The following is an 11,157-nucleotide window of genomic DNA, read 5'->3' as shown; positions in this document are numbered from 1 at the left end:
TGTCCTTGATGATCTTTTTGGCCTTCCTGTGACTTCGGGTGCTGTAGGTGTCTTGAAGGGCGGGTAGTTTGCCCCCGGTAATGCGTTCGGCAGACTGCACCACCCTCTGGAGAGCCCTGCGGTTGCGGGTGGTGCAGTTGCCGTACCAGGCAGTGATACAGCCCGACAGGATGCTCTCAATTGTGCATCAGTAAAAGTTTGTGAGGGTTTTAGGTGCCAAGCCAAATTTCTTCAGCCTCCTGATGTTGAAGAGGCTCTGTTGCGCCTTCTTCACCACACTGTCTGCGTGGGTGGACCATTTCAGTTTGTCAGTGATGTGTACGCCAAGGAACTTGAAGCTTTCCACCTTCTCCATTGCGGTCCCATCGATGTGGATAGGGGGGTGCACCCTCTGCTGTTTCCTGAAGTCCACGATCATCTCCTTTGTTTTGTTGACGTTGAGTGAGAGGTTATTTTCCTGGCACCACACTCCCAGAGCCCTCACCTCCTCCCTGTAGGCGGTCTCGTCATTGTTGGTAATCAAGCCTACTATTGTTGTGTCGTCCTGCAAACTTGATGATTGAGTTGGAGGCGTGCTTGGCCACGCAGTCATGGGTGAACAGGGAGTACAGGAGGGGGCTGAGCATGCACCCTTGTGTGGCCCCAGTGTTGAGGATCAGCGAAGTGGAGATGTTTCCTATCTTCACCACCTGGGGGTGGCCTGTCAGGAAGTCCAGGACCCAGTTGCACAGAGCGGGGTTCAGACCCAGTACCTCAAGCTTAATGATAACCTTGGAGGGTACTATGGTGTTGAATGCTGAGCTATAGTCAATGAACAGCATTCTTACATAGGTATTCCTCTTGTCCAGATGGGATAGGGCAGTGTGCAGCGTGATGGCGATTGCATCGTCTGTGGATCTATTGGGGCGGTAAGCAAATTAAAGTGGGTCTAGTGTGACGACCCTCCCACTCTGTCTGCCGTATTCTCTCTTTGCTCTTGTTTCCTTATTAGGATGCCGGTGGGCGGAGTTGGGAGGGTCGTCAGCTACATGGGAAACACCTGGGCCGGGTGTGTCCCAGCATAAATGGACCTCTTCCACATTCATTGAGGAGACTCTCTCCAGGCAGATACTTTGACTTTGGTTGTGGTATTTTTGTGGCCTTTTTGGTTGTTTGCTTTGGCACCTCTCAACACTTTTCCATATTACATTTATGCATGCAAACACTCACTTACACTACTGATTACTGATTACACACACCATTGTTATTTGATTTAGTTTACTTTAGTTAATAAATATATACTTTGAGTATTCCTTGTCTCCACGTGTCTCCCTTTTGTTACGAACTTGAGCCGGTTCGTGACACTAGGGTGACAGGTAAGGTAGAGGTGATATGATCCTTGACTAGTCTCTTAAAGCACTTCATGATGACAGAGGTGAGTGCTACGGGGCGATAGTAATTTAGTTCAGTTACCTTTGCTTTCTTGGGTACAGGAACAATGGTGGCCATCTTGAAGCATGTGGGAACAGCAGACTGGGAAAGGGAGAGTTTGAATATGTCCATAAACACACCAGCCAGCTGGTCTGTGCATGCTCTGAGGATGCGGCTAGGGATGCCGTCTGGGCCGGCAGCCTTGCGGGGGTTAACATGCTTAAATGTCTTACTCACGTCGGCCACGGAGAAGGAGAGCCCACAGTCCTTGGTAGTGGGCCTCGTCGGTGGCACTGTGTTATCCTCAAAGCGGGCGAAGAAAGTGTTTAGCTTGTCTGGAAGCGAGACGTCTGTGTCGGCGACGTGGCTGGTTTTCCTTTGTAGTCCGTGATTGTCTGTAGACCCTGCCACATACGTCTCGTGTCTGAGCCGTTGAATTGCGACTCCACTTTGTCTCTATACTGATGTTTTGCCAGTTTAATTGCCTTGCGGAGTGAGGAGCTACACTGTTTGTAGCTACTCATGCGGAGAACATCCGTTCACCCACACCGCGTCTCACAAAGACACGGCGGTTGGAACCAAAAATCTCAAATTTGGACTCCAGACCAAAGGACACATTTCCACCGGTCTAATGTCCATTGCTTGTGTTTCTTGGCCCAAGCAAGTCTTCTAAATTGGTGTCTTTTAGTAGTGGTTTCTTTGCAGCAATTCGACCATGAAGGCCTGATTCACACAGTCTACTCTGAACAGTTGATGTTGAGATGTGTCTGTTACTTGAACTCTGTGATGCATTTACTTGGGCTGCAATTTCTGAGGCTGGTAACTCTAATGATCTTATCCTCTGCAGCAGAGGTAACTCTGGGTCTTCCATTCCTGTGGCGGTCCTCATGAGAGCCTGTTTCATCATATCGCTTGATGGTTTTTGCGACTGCACTTGAAGAAACTTTCAACGTTTTTGACATGTTTTGTGTTGACTGACCTTCATGTCTTAAAGTAATGATGGACTGTCGTTTCTCTTTGCTTATTTGAGCTGTTCTTGCCATGATATGGACTTGGTCTTTTACCAAATAGGGCTATCTTCTGTATACCACCCCTACCTTGTCACAACACAACTGATTGGCTCAAACGCATTAAGAAGGAAAGAAATTCCACAAAGGCACACCTGTTAATTGAAATGCATTCCAGGTGACTACCTCATGAAGCTGGTTGAGATAATGCCAAGAGTGTGCAAAGCTGTCATCAAGGCAAACGGTGGCTGTTTGAAGAATCTCAAATATAAAATATATTTTGATTTGTTTAACACTTTTTTGGTTACTACATGATTCCATATGTGTTATTTCATAGTTTTAATGTCTTCAATATTATTCTACAATGCAGAAAATAGTAAAAATAAAGAAAAACCCTTGATTGAGTAGGTGTTCTAAAACTTTGACCGGTGGTGTATATCACCTGATCCTGGTGCTGATACCATTTCCTTATTTGTCCTTCTGCTGGCCCGTGTCCTTGACTCTTCACCCAGACCTCCTGTCCTTCAAACAGAGAGCACACTGGTTTAGAATTATCGTCCTCCACACTCCCCCTCCTTCCAGTCTCGAGAGACTGGAACGGGCGAGAGTTGAGTTCCCTAGCCGGAGTGCGTCTTATCTCGCACCCTGTCATTGAGCACTGCTCCCATCCACAGCAGCTACTCACTCCAACACTCCAACCTTTACCAGCCCTATTGTCCGCTCTACCAGTCCATTCGTAGCTGCCGAAAAACCCTTTTCACCCCGTGTTCCTCACACCAGTGATCTACGTTCTTGTTCTGGAAATGGCTGCCATTGTTGGTTCTGAGCTCCTGGGGGATACCAAGGCTGCTGCATGCTTGTTCCAGGGGTTTTACGGCCTCCAGCCCCATGGTGACACAGATAGCCCGTGTCACCACGTACCCAGAACAGGAATCCACCAGTACACATAGATATTTTTCCCCTTTGCGGCCCTTCACCGGCAACGGACCTGCCATATCCATGCATATTGAACCCCACAGAACTTTTCATTTAATCGTCTGACCCTCTTTTCACTACCCTCCCTGTGTTGTACATATTGCAGAGATTACACTTCCTCAAAATCCAGGCCACTAATGCGGGTAACCCTGTACCGCAGCTTTACCAGTGTTTCCAAGTTCCCTTTATACCAGCATGCCCAATCTCCGTGTGCACCCTGGAAACCAACTGTTCAATACAGTTATACGGGACATTTATTCCTTTATCCCCCTTTTCCCAGCTCTGTCCCCCAACAATTACAGCTCTCATGTCAATCTCTCTATTACCTTCCCAATATTTCCCTTCGGTGGTGTGACTTTTTTGGTGAGCGACCTCAATTTCCATTTTTGTAATGAGTTCTGCTATTTTCTCCCATGACACCCTGTGGGCCACTTCTTTACCGTTAGCACCATCATAACCATTTTCTTCCCAAATCTCCAGATCTTCCTTTAGTGCCCTCGCACAGTAGTAACTATCCGTTATGAAGCGTACCCGCATTATCCTACGCTTTCAGCCTCCAGTAGGCCTTCCAGTTTTGCTCCTACCTCACCTGTCTGGGCTGAGCCAACAGTGGTACCTTGCCTTTGCGCCACCATTTTCCCCTGGTGTTTTAATACGTAAACACAGTAGGCCCCTGTATCAGTCCCCTTTCGGGAGCCATCGGTATACAATTCCCACTCTATCTCAGGCTCCTCCACCTTCTTAGCCTGCTTCTCTGGTCCATCAACATACTTTACCATCTACCCCCATCGCGCGTTTGTGGCTGTGGTGCCCTCCACCGTTTCTTTCTTCAACTCCCTGTGCACCCTGCTCTGAGTGTCTACTATGATCGCAGTGGTCTAAGGCACTGCATCGCAGTGCTAACTGTGCCACTAGAGATCCTGGTTCGAATCCAGGCTCTGTCACAGCCGGCCGCGACCGGGAGACTCATGGGCGGCGCACAATTGGCCCAGCGTCGTCCAGGGTAGGGGAGGGAATGGCCGGCAGGGATGTAGCTCAGTTGATAGAGCATGGCGTTTGCAACGCCAGGGTTGTGGGTTCGATTCCCACGGGGGGCCAGTATAAAAAAAAAAAATGTAATCACTAACTGTAAGTCGCTCTGGATAAGAGCGTCTGCTAAATGACTAAAATGTAAAATGTAAAAATGTAATGATCGGCACACCTCCCGCCAGCTCTATTATCCTCTTCCAGCAATGAGCCAGTACTGCCAATTCCTGCTCTGGTAGAACATATTTCTGCTCCACCGACCCTAAGCTCCAAGACCAGAGTGCTATTAAACCTCCTCCCTTATTTACCAATCTAGTTTCCGAACCCATTCCATCCACATGGATCCATACTTCCAGATCTTTGTCTTGGTCCCTAGGTCCGAGAGTAGTGTAACTGTGTATATAATTTTTAAATTAAATGTATATGTTCGATATTCTCCCTTAACCTTAACTCATCAGCCTCTGTCCACACAAAAAAGTAGATACTCAGAGCTACAAAATGGTATATCATACTCTGTATTTGAAGAACAATGGGAAAGTAATTATGTAATTAACTTGTAACCCCAGTTTTGAGAAAATTGTCCTTGAATGTTTTGGTACACCTACTGGAGAGCTCTTCTTTGTCTACACCCATTCAGCATTATTCACACCTTCTTAGCCCCACCCATCTCTTTAATGAGTCACATGTGAGGCCATGTGCTAAACAAAGTGGGTAGTGTCGTAAAGATTTCAAGACTAAAAGTGGTAAAAGTAGTAGCCTACAATAAGCCTATATCCTAATCTGACTTTGGTGCAGGTTATGTTGTTCTTCACATTACCGTCTCTGGTATAACACATACTATATCAAATCAAATCTAAGTTTATTTGTCACATGCACAGGACACAGGTGTAAACGATACAGTGAAATGGTTACTTGCATATTTGTATAGTAGCAATATCAAAAACAGGAAGTGTCCAGATAAAAATATTTTATAAATATTAGATGACGCTTACCCAGACACACTTGTCTAAATTGATGGGTCATCTGAAATAAATGCTATAACCCCCAGCCACATCTTGCTAAATGGATGGGTCTCTACAGGTGTAAACGGTACAGTGAAATGGTTACTTACATATTTGCATAGTAGCAATATGAAAAATAGGTGTCAATATAAAAAATATATTAAAAAAGTGTCAATGGCAGTAGAGAAAGAACAAAATTATTTTGTTTAGACAGGTAGCTAGCAATGGGAAACCAATAACATATGTTCCCACAACTTCCAAGGAACCAAATGTGCTGGCTGGGACCAGTAAGGTGTTGAGTGTTCCTGCATGGTCCATTCTCAGTCCTGAATTGAGAATATTGCTGTCCATCAATGATTCCCAACCATATTTACTGAGCTTAAGCAATTTTGACAAAAACAATGGATAAATGTTGCTGTAAGAGTTGTGCAAAGTTGGTAGAATTCTATTCAAAATGATTCACAGCTGTAATGGCTTCCAAAGGTGCTTCCACCAACTATTAATTCTGGGGTGTGATGACACGCAATCAACACATCTTTGTTTTTTATGTTAAATTAATTTGGACAATTAATTTATTCCACTTTGAAAATGTGGAGTAGGTTTGTTTAGATCAGCATGAAAAAAATCACATTGAATCCATAAAAAAAATTAACATTTGCAGTAAAATTTGAAAACTGTGAAGGTGTGTGTAGACTTTCACTAGGCAATGCATTGCCTGGACTATAACAGTGATTCAACACCCACACTGACAACATACAGTATTTACTCAGCGAGAAGGCAGCTGAAGATGTCTCTATGCACTGGTCTAGAATCTGCTCCCAAAACCCTGTTCTCAGCTCTGGACATTATGGGATGGTTTCCCAGACACATAGTCCTGGACTAAAAATTACTTTCGATAGAGATTTGCCATAGAGTTTGCTTTTTAAACCAGGACTAGGCTTAATGTGTGTCTGGGAAACCACCCCTTTGAGTTAGAGAATAAGGCTGGCCTGGGATCAGTGTTGCCACTCTAATATGGTGGTCCCTGCGCGCACCACCCACGTGGAGTTCCAGGTCTCTTGCAGCCTCTGGAACTGCCGTTCTGCGGCCAACTAGGCAGAGTTAATCTCAGCCTATGCTACCCTCCAGTCCCTCGACTTCTTGGCGCTGACGGAAACATGGATTACCACAGAAAACACTACTCCTACTGCTATTTCCTCGTCTGATCATGTGTTCTCGCATACCCCGAGAGCATCTGGTCAGCGCGGTGGTGGCACAGGAATCCTCATCTCTCCCAAATGGACAGTCTCTCTTTTCCCCCTGACCCATCTGTCAATCTCCTAATTTGAATTCCATGCTGTCACAGTCACTAGCAATTTCAAGCTTAACATCCTTATGGCTATATAGATAGAGACAGAAGATAGAACACAGTAAAAATGAATGAACATATTTCTGATTATAATGGAAACTCTGGTCCCCTGGTACCAATACTAGTTGCAGCAAGTTGTGTGTGTGTGTGTGTCAAGTACTATCAATACAGAACAGAAGAAACGGCTACAAACATTCAGATAACATGGCATGACGCTGGTTATCAATTGAATCAACTTGAAAAACAAACCACCAAGGTCATGTCATTCATGTCATTCAAAGCAGAATCATTCAGTTGTCATTACATACCAATGTGTAAATGATGTACACACAGACCAATGAAGTATCTTCACGTAATTCAAGTCATTAACATAGATCAATCTCTAGCATAGGTGCACTTGATGTGAAATGTATGAAAATGTATGCACTCACTAACTGTAAGTCGCTCTGGATAAGAGCGTCTGCTAAATGACTAAAACGTAAATGTAAATGACACAACACATAAGCACTAAACTACCATTAAATCAAAATGCTATTGTTTAAAGAGCATTTCAACGTATTACATGATTTGATTATGAACGTGTTATGTAGGGAGGGCCCCTCCAATACCAAAGGTTAGCAAAGGCATATACTGAAGATAAAAGCTCTGGGGTGAAGTTTCCCCTTGGTACAGATCTAGGATCAGCTTCTCCACCCCTGCCCCCAATCCTAACCTTAACCATGCAAAACTGCCCCAAGATCAGTGTCTAGGGGCAACTTCACCCTACACAGATGATAAAAGGACAGTACCTTGTGGAGAGCCTCCTGGCTGTAGTGTCGTATGCCTTCCTCATTCTGCCACCACCACTGCCTTAGAGGGAGACAGTATCCATAAAGTATCTTCCCAGCAGGCAAAACTGGTTGGAATGTCATTACAACCAGAATCTGGCTGAAATGACATCATTATGACGTCATTACAACCAGTTTTGCCTGCTGCGTTTGTCCTGGTTCTTACATAACCCAGCCAAAACAAAAGACCAAGAGCAACTGAAGTCAGGTTCTGCGGAACGCACCTTTTTTCTGTTGTGATGACGACTAACCATCTGCATCAAGTTTCTGCAGCTTATCATGGCTGCAGGCTGCCAAACTTTTGTCCAACTTTTGAAACCAAAAATCCCAAATATTCCTTTGTGAACAGGTCCCCCATTATCTAAACCAGCAGCGACCTGGCCAGGCCCTTCTTTCAGAGAATACTGCCCATCCAACAATGTGGCCACAGCAAATAACGGGGCATGTGTGAAATGCGAAATATGCAGATAGGGACTCTGTGCAGGCAGTTCTCCTGCTGTTTCCAGCACTTACCTTTGACAGAGCAGGAGGCTAGCGTGCAGGTTGCCACGGCAATCAAAAGCCAACCCATAGTGGTGTGTGGATGTCAGTGGGGACAGCACAATGTGATGCACAGCCAGAGGGTACAGCCATTATATGAGGGCAACCTTATCTTCCCCACCCAAAACAGCTGAGTGACAAAGTCCGGGCCCAGTTATAGAAAGAATAAACGATCGGTCATGGAGCTAGTAGCACAAGGGAACGGACCTCCACACACAGCTTTGGTTCATGCCAATTAGCCATTATTATGTAAGGATATCTGTCTGTCAACGGTTTGTTATTTGAATCATTGTTCAGTCCATATAAAGTTTAAGTATGTCAATTCCATCCCCAACTGTTTAACCCCAAACATTAATTTGTACTGAATTCACATATTTATATGAAAAAGTAAACAACTTCATGTCCAACACCAGACTTTAACATTGTCCTTAGTGGGGTTGGGGGGGTCAATTCAGGAAGTGGATTGGAATTCAATTCAGGAACAGAAAAATCCTTGTTGAAATGGAATTGACCTCAACCCTGGTCATTACACTTAGGCAGATGACTAAGGCATTACTAAAATTGTTTATGTAACAGCTGTATATTCAATTGTCATCAACTGCCCAAAGTGTTTAAAACCTGTTGTCATTATTATGAGTATTATTACAGCCATGACAGAAAAGTCAAGTTTAGAGTCACTATAACATACATTCGGAAAGTACTCAGACCCTTTGACTTTTCCACATTTTGTTACGTTACAGCCTTATTCTAAAATTGATTAAATTGTTTTTCCCCCCTCATCAATCTACACACAATACCCTATAATGACAAAGCAGAAACAGGTTTTCAGAAAGGTTTAGCAATAAAAATCCGAAATATAATACATTTACATAAGTATTCAGACCCTTTACTCAGTACTTTGATGAAGCACCTTTGGCAGCGATTACAGCCTAGTCTTCCATTTATATTTACATTTTAGTCATTTAGCAGACGCTCTTATCCAGAGCGACTTACAGTTAGTGAGTGCATACATTTTTTTAATACGTCTTCTTGGGTTGTTAGGTTGGATGGGGAGCGTTGCTGCACAGCAATTTTCAGGTGTCTCTCCAGAGATGTTCGATCAGGTTCAAGTCCGGGCTCTGGCTGGACCACTCAAGAACATTCAGACTTGTCCCGAATCCACTCCTGCGTTGTCTTGCCTGTGTGCTTAGGGTCGTTGTCCTGTTGGAAGGTGAACCTTTGCCCCAGTCTGAGGTCCTGAGCGCTCTGGAGCAGGTTTTCATCAAGGATGTCTACTTTGCGCTGTTCATCTTTCCCTCGATCCTGACTAGTCTCCCAGTCCTTGCCGCTGAAAAACATCCCCACAGCATGATGCTGCCACTGCCATGCTTCACCGTAGGCATGGTGCCAGGTTTCCTCCAGATGTGACACTTGGCATTCAGGCCAGAGTTCAAACTTGGTTTCATCAGACCAGAGAATCTTGTTTCTCATAGTCGGAGTCTTTAGGTGCCTTTTGGCAAACTCCAAGCGGGCTGTCATGTGCCTTTTACTGAGGAGTGGCTTCTGTCTGGCCACTCTACCATAAATGCCTGATTGGTGGAGTGCTGCAGAGATGGTTGTCCTTCTGGAAGGTTCTCCCATCTCCACAGAGGAACTCTAGAGCTCTGTCAGAGTGATCATCGGGTTCTTGGTCACCTCCTTGACCAAGGCCCTTCTCCCCCGATTGCTCAGTTTGGCCAGTCGGCCAGCTCTAGGAAGAGTCTTGGTGGTTCCAAACTTCTTCCATTTAAGAGTGATGGAGGCCACTGTGTTCTTGGGGACCTACAATGCTGCAGAAATGTTGTGGTACCCTTCCCCAGATCTGTGCCTCGGCACAATCCTGTCTCGGAGCTCTACGGACAATTCCTTCGACCTCATGGTTTGGTTTTTGCTCTGACATGCACTGTCAACTGTGGGACCTTATATAGACAAGTGTGTGCCTTTCCAAATCATGTCCAATCAATTGAATTTACCACATGTAGACTCCAATCAAGTTGTAGAAACATCTCAAGGATGATCAATGGAAACCGGATGCACCTGAGCTCAATTTCGAGTCTCATAGCAAAGAGTCTGAATACTTATGTAAATAAGATATATATTGTGTTTTGTTTTATAAATGTGCAGACATTTCTTTTCGCTTCGTCATTATGAGGTATTGTTTGTAGATTGCTGAGGATTTTTATTTATTTAATCAATTTTAGAATAAGGCTGTAACATAACAAAATGTGGAAAAAGTCAAGGGGTCTGAATACTTTTCGAAAGCACTGTACATACACTCAGGGCCAGTTAATTAGGTACACCGATCTAGTAACTGGTCAGACCCCACTGTAGCCATGAAGGTTCGCACCTGGTCAGCAACAATGTTCAGATATACTGTGGCAGTCAAACGTTGCTGAATTGGTATCAAACGACCCAACTTTCACCAGGAAAACGTTACCCACACTTTTACACCACAACAACCAGCCTGTACCGTTGACACCAGGCAGGATGGGGCCATGGACTCTGCCATCAGTATGACGCAATAGGAACCGGAATTCACCAGGCAATGTTTTTCCGCTCCTCTATTGTCCAGTGTTGGTGAGCGCCCACTGGAGCCGCTTCTTTTTTCTCTTTTTAGCTGGTAGGAGTGGACCCTGGTGTGGTCATCTGCTGCAATAGCCCATCCATGACAATGACCGATGAGTTGTGCGTTCCGAGATGCTGTTCTGCACACCGTTGTACAAACCGCTATTTGCCCGTTTGTGGCACGCTTGTTAGTGTGCACGATCCTTGTCATTCTCCTTCGACCGCTCTCGTCAACAAACTGTTTTCGCACACAGGAACGCCGCTGACTGGATGTTTTTTGTCTGTCGCACCATTCTTGGTAAACCCTAGACACTGTCGTGCGTGAAAAGCCCTGGAGGCCGTCCGTTTCTGAGATACTGGAACCAGCGTGCCTGGCACCAATGATCACACCACGCTCAAAGTTGCTTAGGTCACTCATTTTGCCCATTTTAATGTACAAT

Source organism: Coregonus lavaretus (assembly GCF_964263955.1).
Source record: "Coregonus lavaretus genome assembly, chromosome: 31".
Taxonomy (NCBI): Eukaryota; Metazoa; Chordata; class Actinopteri; order Salmoniformes; family Salmonidae; genus Coregonus; species Coregonus lavaretus.
The sequence above is the reverse complement of the archived record's forward strand: the minus strand, read 5'-3'. Positions refer to the sequence as shown.